The 12,165-nt window shown below is 45.4% G+C and overlaps 1 protein-coding gene across 1 annotated transcript in view; it reads left to right on the top strand.

Moving 5' to 3' along the window:
- Positions 1 to 2,516: 2,516 nt before the first annotated feature.
- The window catches only part of phldb1a (pleckstrin homology-like domain, family B, member 1a), a 65,652-nt gene continuing 56,003 nt past the window's right edge, over positions 2,517 to 12,165 (top strand). The window contains 1 exon segment of the mRNA XM_051932160.1: positions 2,517 to 2,941. The gene's annotated coding sequence lies outside the window, so the exon portion shown is untranslated.

Below are 12,165 nucleotides of genomic sequence, written 5' to 3'. Positions count from 1 at the left end.
TGGCCAGGGAGGACAGAAAAAAACAAAAAAAAAACTCCAGACAGCTGGAGAGAAAATTAAAATCTGCAGGGGTTCCAGGCCACGAGACCACCCAGACCCCTCTGGGCATTCTGCCTAACATAAATGAAACAGTCCTCTTTGTATTGGGTTCTCATGGGAGGACTTGATGATGATGGTCATGTAGACTTCTGGCTTTTAATCCATCAATGTAGGAACATCATGGTGCTTTGATTAGGTGGTGGTGGCGCAGGTCGCCACCACAGACAACCGGGAAAAGAAACAGAAGAGAGAGTGGGGGTTAGGACGGATTTTAGAGCCACCATGAATAGTTATTATATGAATTGAATATACAGAGTATCAGGATTAAACTAAAATGAAGTTATGAGAAGGCCATGTTAAAGTAATGTGTTTTTAGCAGTTTTTTAAAGTGCTCCATTGTATTAGCCTGGCAAATTCCTACTGGCAGGTTATTCCAGATTTGAGGTGCATAACAGCAGAAGGCCGCCTCACCACTTCTTTTAAGTTTAGCTCTTAGAATTCTAAGCAGACACTCATTTGAGGATCTAAGGTTACGATTTGGAATATAAGATGTCAGACATTCCGATATATAAGATGGAGTGAGATTATTTAAGGCTTTATAAAGCATAAACAGTAGCCTTTTGCAAGGACGAATGGGCAAAAAAAAAAAAAAAAAACAAGTAAGAACTTAAAGACACTTAGCTGGCTACAAAAAAAATTTTAAAAGCTGTGATACTCACCAAAGGGGCACATTGGGTGCCCGAACATTTGTTTTTCATTTTTTTGGTATTTTGTACCTGTGAATGATGAAAATAAAAATGTAACCTAACTTAAAATATATAAAAATTGTGTCATCTTGAACTTGAAGCATTTTGGTGATCAGTTCATCTTCTGCTCACATAACTCTCTCTTCCCAGCAGTAGATATTTTAAGCAAGGGGGCCGAAATGCTTGCATGCCAAAAGCAATTTAGAAATACCAACCAACGTTCATTTTCCATCTTCCTTTACCTTTGGCTTTTTCTGTGGAGTTTTCTCAGTGAGAGCCAAGACTGAGCCAATGGCTTGTGAAGCTGGTTGGAATGAAAACCTGCAGCTGCAGTGACTCCCCGGGACTGACCTTGAGAGCCACTGTCTTAAACGATGGGTCTGGAGGGTCGTCGTGGCTGCAGGTTTTTATTCAACCCCATTTCTTAATGAGAAGTCAAGCACTGAAGCTCTTATTGCTCAAGCAGTGTTTTTCAGCTTCATTGTAGTGGTCTCGCTTGTTAAAATTCTCCTTCTAAATTGCTTCTTTTAGTCTTAAATTGCTGCATTCCCGTTTTGTTTTTTTTTAGTTGCTGCTTGTTAGCAATAGCAGACAAAGCAGTTCTTCATGTAACTTGCTACCAATTTACACCTGTGTGTATTCATTATGAACTGCCTGGTTTAGTAAAATATTTGAAAGGATAAGGACTGAGAATTAGTCATCCGCTTCAGGCATTTCATGTCATTTGGATGATATCCTTCAAAGGGAAAATAAATCGATATGATATAAGAATGACTTGGCATGGCTGAATGTAAACACTAACAAGTGTGGACAGGTGGAAGGAACAGAGGATGACTATATGAAGTGTTGGGGTGCCAGCCAGGTCACCCCTTTTAATTACTGTGGCAATAAACAAAATAGGTACTCGAGGACACAAGTAAATAGACCAAATTAAGCAGCCTTAGTCTTAAATAGCGAGTCAATTAAAATTAATGCAAATTAAGTTACCTAGCAGAAAAAAAAAACGGTTAACTAAATAAGAAAAGTTTTAGAATTAAAACCTGCAGCCACAGCAGCGCACCCGGATCGGATTCGAAGTCCCCTGTCCTGTAAATTGTAGTTCCTGCTATTGCCGATAGAGGGAGCGCTCCCCCATCGAATGCATGCTGCCTTTTAAATGGCTTTGGAAAACCGGGACGGAAACAAGTGGGCACCTTTGAGGATCTACGTTAGCTGTTGACTTTTAGTTTGACCTGCGAATTTTCAGCACACCAGATACGGCCTTTAATATATCGTGGTTTATTTTTGAGACATTTGGGCTGCACTGTGGACAATAGTTTAATTAAAGAAGCCTGGTGTTGTGAACTTGTACCCTGTGCAAGATGCAGAAAGGGGGTGGTGGCAGGTGAAATCCAGGAATAGAAGAATAGAGGGGACAGAATAGGTTGGTATTTTATGAACAGACCTTCCTAGGAGCTTGTTGTGTTCCTGGATGTGGAAAGTGCCGACTGCAGGATGTGCAGTGTTACCCTCCACGCCTCTTTCTGGATGCTCATCATCAGTGCCACACACACCCCTGAATTGTGCCAACAGGCTGATGCCATTTCTTTTTTTTTTAATATGTCTGCTCCAAGTGTGGATTTGGGTGCTCACAAGTCCTCCGTCTGTCTCCCCGCCTCCTTTTCCCTCTCTCTCTCTCTAACTTTCCATCCCTCCTCCCTCCCGCGCTCCTATTTTTAACAACTTTCCTCTGTGCAGGCTTTTTTGGTTTTTTTGGGCTGAGCCTGTGAATGTAACAAGCCATCGCAGTGCCCCTGTACCAAGAGCTGCCGTCTGTAGTTCAGTCACTCAGCACCTTGTCCGTTCCTTCCCTGCTGCTGGACACGGTGGTCACCACGTCCACCAGACCTCTCCCTCCCCTCTCCTCCGATGCTTGTCCAAGGCTCTCATTGTGACGAAAGACAAGCCTCCAGTGAGATTTTTCGAAGGATCAGGAGAACAAGTAGGGGTTTCTTCAGCTGCTAGAACAGGAATAAAGAAGTCCTTGTGCCGGCCAAGGAGGGGCTCCCCGGACAAGGGGGAGGGACAGGAAGACCCTTCAAGCAGCAGCAAGCAAACACACTCCTGAAGCCGTCTGAAGACAACATTGATGCAACTGACCAGCACTGTCTACTCAGGTGAGCTCTATCTTGAGTGGGAGGGGGGGGGGGGGGTAGTGGTGGTGCTGGGGGTCTTAAGATCCGGGCACCCACGACACATTTCAGACTGGTGCCTGTAGTCACCCTTGGACCAAAACCCTAAGATGTGCTGTCCGCCTGTCCTCACTAGAAGGATTCAGAAATCCGGCGTTAGAAATTCCAACAGCAGCACCAGCCTTGAGAATAGCCATGGTGTCCTGAGGCCCCAAATCCATTGACCCCCTTTTTGTCATTTCTGTGTACCTTTCTTCTTCTTCTCATATAGATAGATAGATAGATAGATAGATAGATAGATAGATAGATAGATAGATAGATAGATAGATAGATAGATAGATAGATAGATAGATAGATAGATAGATAGATACTTTATTAATCCCAATGGGAAATTCACAATTCACAATTTGTGTCAGAATGCTCTCTTCCTTGGTCTTCTATCTTTGGGATCCCTCACATGTGTATGCCATTCAGATGATATGTGTTGTAGAATTCTGTGTGATCATAATGTTGAGGGCCCACCCTTCTGGATCTTTATTCTGGGGTGCCATTTCTTATGTTATTCGTGTTCTGTTTTGTCCCCTAATTTTACTTTGGGACTCCATTTCCCCTTTTCTCTAAGTTAGGATGACCCCTGTCTTTGTGTTGAGTACCATTTTCTCTCACTCATGTTTCCATTCCTTTTGATATTTCTAGGGTCTGTGGCCCCATTCCCAGGGATGTGCATGTTAGGTCACGGTGTGGGGTCCAGTTCCTTTTTGTTTTGTGGTTATGGTCCCCATTATTTGAGTTATGTTGGTTAAGACTGGGCCTCCCCCATGATTGTTAGCTAGGTTGGGACCGGGTTTCTCTAGTTCAGTGCCCCCGAGACCTTAGGATTTTTATGTTGGAGCCCCCATTTTTCTGATTTTTTTCTTCACATTTAGCTTAACTATCTTGATATTTATAATTTATTCCTGTTGTAGCTATAATACTTTACAAATGTATGTTAGCCGTACCCTATTCTCTATGACATCACTGTCCCTAAACCTAAACCTAATTCTCTTTTTTTGGGGGGTCTTTAGTCTGTTTTTCTCTCTTATTTGAGTTAGAGCCAGTGCTCTCTGTTTTTGTTGGCTTCTTTTGTCAGTGCACAGTTGAAAGGTGGGGGGGTCCCACTCGGAGTTCTGAGGGCATTTGTATGCATGTGTTACATCAAACAGCGAGGTGGTCATACAATTGTATGATGTTGAAGATGTCTCCCTTAGAATTCCAAGCGCAGTCATACAATTATATAATATTGAAGAGTTGGAGTCCCCTTGGTGTGACAAACACAATGATAAATGTATAGAATATCAAAAAGGGGGGCTCCCCTTGGTGTTTTGTGCCTGTGGATTTCTGAAGTACTCAGCCACTTTTTTTTTTTTTTTTTTTTATTTAATCAATGGCAAAGGGGTTGAGAAACACTGAGTTAGAAGAAAGCATACCCCTTGAGTTTTATGTTGGGGTCCGTTTTAATATAATTTAAATGACAGGAGGGCCCTATCCCAATTTTACATTGGAGCCCACTTTTTCTTGAATTATGTACTTGAACCTTATTGGTCCTGATTGTTATGCAGGGTCCCACTTATTTTAATATGTTTGTGTCTATGGCCACTATCCCTTATGTAGGGACCCCCATCTCCTCAAGATTTTTACAGTAGGGTGCCTAATTCTTCTGACTGCTTTGAGTATCTATCACGAATATAGGAAGAGGGCCCTCTATATTTTTTTACATTAGGACCCTATTCTGTCTGATCTTTAGGTTGCGGCCACCACCTCAAAATCTTCCTTTCCAGTCCCACTTCTTCTGATTTTTGTCTTGGGGCTCCTTTTGTACATCATTTATATGATGGGGGTCCCTATTCCAATTTTAAATTGGGACCCACATTTTCTTCATTTCTTAACTTGAACCTTATGGATCCTGATTGTAATGCAGGGTCCCACTTTTTAATATGTTTGTGTTTGTGAACCTGTTTAGTGTTTTATGCCTGTGGGGGGATTCACTACTGTTATCCCTTATGTAGGGACCCCCATATGCTCAAGATCGTTACAGTAGGGTCCCTGCTCCTTCTGACTTTTTTGAGTCTCTGTTGAGAATATAGGAAGAGTGCCCACTATAATTATTATATTAAGACCCTTTTCTTTCAGATCTTTATTTTGATGCCTCCACCTCAACATCTTCTTTTCTGGGACTTCTCCTTCTGGGTTTTGTGTTTGGACCCATTTTTTGCATAATGCAATGATGGGGACCCCACCACCGATTTTAAATTGGGGCCCACTTTTTCTTCAGTTTTTTCTTGCTTGAACCTTATTGATCCTGATGGTAATGCAGAGTCCCTCTTCTTTTAACATATTTGTGTTTGTGACCACAATCTCTTCTGTAGGGACCCCCATCAAGATCTTTACAGTAGGGTTCCTCTTCCTTCTGATTTGTTTGGGTCTCTATTAAGAATACTGTATAGTAGGAAGGCCTCTATGATTTTTATATTAGGACCCTTTTCTGTCTGATCTTTATACTGATGGCACTACCTCAAAATGTTCTTTTCTGGACCCACTTCTTCTGCTTTTTGTATTGGGTTCATTTTTTACATAATTTTAGTGATGGATGACCTACTCCGAGTCTTAATTGGGGCCCACTTTATCATCATTCTTTTACTTGAGCCGTATCTGTCTTGATCGTAATACAGGGTCCCACATCTTTTAACGTGTTTGTGGCCACTATCCTTTATGTATGGACCCCCACCTCCTCAAGATCTTTACTGTCTATATTTAGAAGGTAGCAGGAGGGTCCCCTATGATTTTTATATCAAGACCCCTTTTGGCCTGATTCTTTATATCACAGCCACCACCTCAAAATCTTCTTTTTGACGTCTACTCCTCTTTTTTTGTGTTGGGGCCCATTTTTACATAATTGCAATAATGGGGACCCTGTCCCAATCTTATATCAGGGCCCCATTATTTTTCAGTTCATCATTTGAACTTCACTGGGCTTGATGTTTATTGTAGGGTCCCACTTCTTTTAATATGTTTGTGGCCCTATTTAATGTTTTATGCTTGTGGGGGATTTATTTCTGATACCCCTTATGTGGGGACCCCATCATCTCAAGATCCTTACAGAGGTTTCCTGTTTCTGCTGATTTGTTTGAGTCTATTTTAAGAATGTAGGAGTAATGCCTCCTATGATTTTTTTTTATTAGGACCCTTTTCTATCTGATCTTTATGCTGAGGCCCCCACCTCAAACTCTTCATTTGTGGGTCTTCTCCTTCAGATGTTCGTGTCCATTTGGTCACATTGGTGTCCAATTGCATGTAATCTTTTCTCTGAAGCCATAATATCCTTTATTGTTCTATTCGTTATGTTATTCCTCATTCTCATATTTTTGACCCTTTAGAACATCACTGAATGGTCCCATTTAAATCGGTATTATCACGGCACCTTTCCCCCAATGACTATCCAAGAGCTGAAGTAAAGTCAAGGCGGGATGTTGCTCTTCCTGCTGTGGGAAGTGTCAAGCTGGCTTTAGACCAGCCCCTTGAAGGCCAGGCCAGATATAGGGCCCCCTGAAGGAAGTGACCACTTTGCTGCCTCATCTAATGGTAGCTCCCTCCATCCTGTCCCCTCCTGGTTAAGCCCACACGACTCTCTTTGAGCAGTAAAACCTTGCTGCCCAGGAGGAGTGCCGGGCTGGGCATATGCCTGTGCTTTTATTCATGGCTGATGCAGGGAAAGAAGCAAAGATGGATTGACCACAGCAGCATCCTCAGATCGCGCTGGAGGTAAGCAAGGCAGATTGGCCGACCGTCACGCTGCTTCGTTTAAGCCAACAGGCAGGGTTTAAGGGAGGGGGCGAAAGACTGGGAAAGTGGGTCTTTCCACTAACCCTAAGCCACCCTTCCCGCCTCCAGCCCCCTAGCGTAGGCGGCGCTGAGGGACACCAGCAGCAGAAATGAGTCACCACTGGAAACTGTGAGAAAGGCCTTTGGCACTCCGTAAAAACAGCTTTGTGTTCCGATTTCCAGCCGGGCGGGGGGCTGACTGGACTGGGAGTCTGTCGCAGAGGCTGAGGGATGTGAAATCAGCTTCCATTTGGCAGCCAGGTGAAAAAATAAACTGGCCAGGATTGAACTGGGAGGCCGGCTGGGATTTCATTTGGACTGTTTAAGGTGGGAAACTGCTTCTCACACTGACTTGAAACTGGGAGGTTTTCCATATCCCAAAATAGGAGGGTAACACTTGGGATGTGTACGCTTACTGACTTTAAAGTGAAAGGGTCCACTCCGTCTCTTGAACTTGGGTGAGGGGGGGCTCAGCGTCCAGCTCTAAATATCTGAACTGCTTGTTTTAAATTGTAAACCTTGGTGCTTTCTTACCAACTTTAACTTGGGAACATTGCTTTTACTGGCTTTAAAATTTGAAGCTCATTCTCTGAGGCTCAGTGTGACTGGGCGGCTCATGGTCACTGGTCTCAGACTGGAGGCTCATTCTCACCAGTTTAGTGTTACTGGTTTTACCTGAGATTGTTTGCTGTCACTTTTTTAAGCAAAAATGCAATCTGGCATTTGTTTTATGCTTGCAGCTCCTACTTGGCAGCTTGTAGTGAGGAGGCTCACACTCACTTGGTGTCACTATAGTGGCCGATTGTTACTGGTCTAAAACAAGCAGACTTGTTCACTGTGACTGGTTTTACCTTATGCGTGAGCCCCTTAGTGGTTTTAAACACTTTTTTGCCTGTGATCACTCATGTGTACTTATTTTAAGTGTGGAAGCTCAGATTTGATGTTTTTACCATCTCTAGCTCACTCTCAATCTAAGAGGACTAAGAGAGAGGATCACACTTACTTGGTGGCATTCAGTTGGCACTGTGGCTGCTCTTATTACCTGTAGTGGGCTCACTCTGACTCATTTGACCCATGATGGATCACTCTCACTGGTTTAAAGTGAGGAGGCTCACTCTCTGTGTTTTTAACTACTGTGGCCCTCTTTCAGTCTCTTGAACAAAGAAATATCACTCTCACTCAATGTCACTTCGTGTCACTCTGACTTGTTATACCTGTGATGGCTCACTAACGCTTGTGTTAACACTGGTGGGTTACTCTCACTCACTTTACCCATGATGGTTCACTCTAACTCATTTTATATGTGATGGCTCACTCTGACGCTTGTGTTAACTCTGATGGATCACTCTCGCTCACTTTACCCATGATGGTTCACTCTGACTTGTTTTACCTGTGATGGCTCACTTGAATGCTTGTATTAACTCCGGTGGATCACTCTCGCTCACTTTACCCATGATGGTTCACTCTGACTCATTTTACCCGGGTGTGTTTTTAACTGCTGAAGCTTATTTTCCGTCTCTTGAACCAAGCAGAGAGTACATCTCACTGGGAGCCAGTAATTGGGTATGATGCCTCACCAACACTTAAGTCACCTCTGGCGGCTCACTCTCTGTTGTTTTACCATGGTAGCTCCACCTCAATGATTTCAAGTGATGAAGCTCCTTCTTAGTGTTTTAATCGATTACTGAGGCTTTACTAGTGTGTCTTGAACTTGGGGGCAGGATCACTCTCACTCAGTGTCACTAAATGGACACCATGGCTCACTCTTACTTGTTTTATCTATGGTTGCTCACCTTGACTCTTCATCCATGATGGCTCACTAACACTTGTTTTACTTGGTGGAGCCCACTCTCGGGGGTCTTTAACTGCCATGCTCATTTTCAGTCTCCTGAACCAAGTAGTGTCAATCAGCCTCACTAAAATAAAAACTGTCGCTCACCCTCACTTGATTTACCTGTGCTTGCTCACTCTGACTCGTTATCCATGATGGCTCACTTTTACTGCTCCTTCTCGTATCTCACATTTTAAGTGAGGAAGCGCACTGTCAGTGCTTTAAATAAATTCTGCTGACTTATGGCTCTCCCTTATTTGTTTCTCTGGTGGTGGCCCTCTCTCATTGGTTTTACAGTGGTAACTCGCGATAACTAATTTTACGTAAGGAAGCTCACTCTCAGTGTTTTAAATAAATTATGGCCTTTTAGGAGGCTCACTCTCAATTTGTGTTACCATATTTTAACCTGAAAGATGCTCCAGGTGGGGCTCTACAATGGCTGACCCAATTTGTCATTGGGTATTAATAAAGTGTACCAAAGAATATGGACACTGCGGCCCACTCTCCCTTGTTTCATCTGTGGTGGCTCACTCTGACTTCTTTATCCATGATGGCTCACTCTCATTGGTTTCAGAAGGGTAGATCATGGCCAGGAAGTGCACTCTGTGTGTTTTTAATAAATACCAGCAGTCTTTTAAACCGAGAAGGAGGATCACTCTCAGTTAGTGTCACCCAATCGGCAGTGTGGCTCATTCTCACTTGTTTTGTCTGTGGTGGCTCACTCTGACGTCTGGAGTTTTTTTTTTTTGTTTGTTTGTTTGTTTTTTCTGTCCTCTCTGACCATCAGACTTTACTTTCATTTTATGTTAATTAGTGTTCCCTAATTTTAATTATTATTTATTTTGTCTTTTTTCTCTTTCTTCATCATGTAAAGCACTTTGAGCTACATTGTTTGTATGAAAATGTGCTATAGAAAGAAATGTTGTTGTTGTTTACCCACAATTGTGCACTCTAAATCCTTTGACTCGAGCTGTTTTTTTTATCCGGGTGTGTTTTGAACTGCTGTACCTCATTTTCAGTCTCTTGAATCAGGCAGTGTCAATGTCACTTGGTGTCACTTAATCGATACCGTGGCTCACTCTGACTTGTCTGAGTAGTGACGGCTCACGCTGACTCTTTATCTACAATGGCATATTTTGCTCAAGATGTTTGTGTTACCTGGGTGTGATTTGAACTGTTGTAGCTCATTTTCAGCCTTTGAACCAAGCAGTGTCACTCTCATTTGGCGTCACTAAATTGACACCGTGGCCCACTCTCACTTGTTTAGCCTGTGGTGGCTCACCCTGACTCTTTATCCACGATCGCTCACTCTAAATTGTTTTACTCGTAATGTTTGTTTTACCTGGGTGTGTTTTCAACTGCCATATCTCATTTTCAGTCTCTTGAACCAAGCATTATCACTCTCTCTTGGTGTCACTAAACTGACACTGTAGCACACTCTCACTTGTTTCACCTCTGGTAGCTCACCCTGACTCTTTGTCCAGGGTGGCTCACTGGCTATAAGTGAGTTTTGAGCCTTACTTACTGGTTTGTAAACGGAGAGCTCCTATCCATCCATCTTCAAACCCGTTGAATCCGAACACAGGGGTCTGCTGGAGCCAATCCCAGCCAACACAGGGCACAAGGCAGGAACCAATCCCGGGCAGCGTGCCAACCCACCGCAGGACACACATAAACACACCCACACACCAAGCACACACTAGGGCCAATTTAGAATCGCCAATCCACCTAACCTGCATGTCTTTGGACTGTGGGAGGAAACCGGAGTGAACCCACTCCGGAGGGAACCCACGCAGACACGGGGAGAACATGCAAACTCCACGCAGGGAGGACCTGGGAAGCGAACCCAGGTCCCCAGGTCTCCCAACTGCGAGGCAGCAGCGCTACCCACTGCGCCACCGTGCCGCCCGAGAGCTCCTATCTGAATTCTTATTCTTCACGCTGTCTGTGTGCTGTGGCCATTTGCACATTTGATCTTCTAAATTCGTTATCTGGTATTACAGGAGGGCTTGATGGCGCAGTGGCTGGTGTGGCTGTCACACAAACTGCGGGTGAGCCAATGTGCCCTAAAAATTCAACAGCAACCCATCCATCCTCGGGCGCAATGACGCTCATATTCTGTCAGCTCACGACAGTGGATTGTCATGGAGAACAGATGAGTAAGTAACATTAAGATATACGGAAGAAGTCTCAGGTTTGATGCCGAGTGCAAGTGTATGAACGGGAGGGACAGAGAATCAGACAGCCGCTGAGACACCTGAAAAGAACGCGGGGCGGTCAGAACCACTCGACTCTATCCCGGATTTCAAAGAGCGTGGCTGCACAGTAGAATGGGCTTTCGTCTAGCCAATCAGAACGCAGGTGTGCCAACGGTGGGGCGGGGCTTGAGGCGACCAAAGGGAGGAAGGGCGTCACCCAGCCGGCGAGTGGAACAAATTTAGCAACATTGTAACGTGGAAAGCAGACAAGCTGTCTGCTGAATAGGAGCGGCTCTTAAAGGCGTAGAGGCTCTCCGCCTCCACATCTCCGGACCGGTCAGAGTGATCTCGCCATGTCAGTCGCCTTGCGTCGTATCTGGGATCCCATGAAATTATTTTTATGGGATGCTTTGGCTCGTTTTGTAAGGCATTACCGTCATGCTTGCCAGCCCCCTCTGTCTGCCATGTGTGCCCCTTGCTACCCGGAGTGGCGACGAGGATGTGGAAGAGTGTGTGTGGGGGGGGGGGGGGGGGGGGGGGGGGGGGGGCGGGGGGGGGGGGGGGGGGGGGGGGGGGGGGGGGGGGGGGGGGGGGGGGGGGGGGGGGGGGGGGGGGGGGGGGGGGGGGGGGGGGGGGGGGGGGGGGGGGGGGGGGGGGGGGGGTGGGGGGGGGGGGGGGGGGGGGGGGGGGGGGGGGGGGGGAGGTTTGTTTGTCTTCTGAGAGGAAAACAGCTCATCCTGCCCCAGCTGTGCTCAATGTGATAATGACACGGTGTGTAGGAATGTAGGCTTTTCTGGCACCTTCAGCGCTTCCTGTCGAGAGCTGTTGGGCTCACATCTGCTGAAGTCAGCCCTCTTATCCGGTCTCAGAGCCCTGGGGCGAGACGCGGCTGAGGGGGGGTGGGCGTTGAAGAGAGGGGTGGGAAACGTGACATGGGTGAGAGGGCTGCAAAAACAGGAGAGTGAGACGTGGCACTAGGGAGAGGACTGGATATTGGCAGAAGTGGAGATGCCCCCCGACAGAGGAAGAGGAAAGCACTTAACGCTTTAGTGATACTAACGGGAGGAGAAAAAAGGGGCCAGAAAGAATAACGGATTTGGGGGATCGACGGGTGAGCAGAGATGCTACAAACAAACCTGCACCTTAGGCAAAGGGAGAGAAGTGCACCCAAATTGACTGAGGAGAAACACTAGTGAGCTCAGGGCACACATGGAGATTCCCTTCAAAAGTGTACATTGGTGGTCCAAGGGGAAACACTTTGAAAAAGTTTGAGGGAAGAGAACATTAAGAGGAGCATATAATCCTTCAGGGACACATCACAA

The sequence above is a fragment of the Erpetoichthys calabaricus genome, chromosome 9 (assembly GCF_900747795.2).
Source record: "Erpetoichthys calabaricus chromosome 9, fErpCal1.3, whole genome shotgun sequence".
Classification (NCBI taxonomy): Eukaryota; Metazoa; Chordata; class Cladistia; order Polypteriformes; family Polypteridae; genus Erpetoichthys; species Erpetoichthys calabaricus.
Note: the sequence above shows the minus strand (reverse complement) of the source record. Positions and strands in the feature narration are given on the sequence as shown.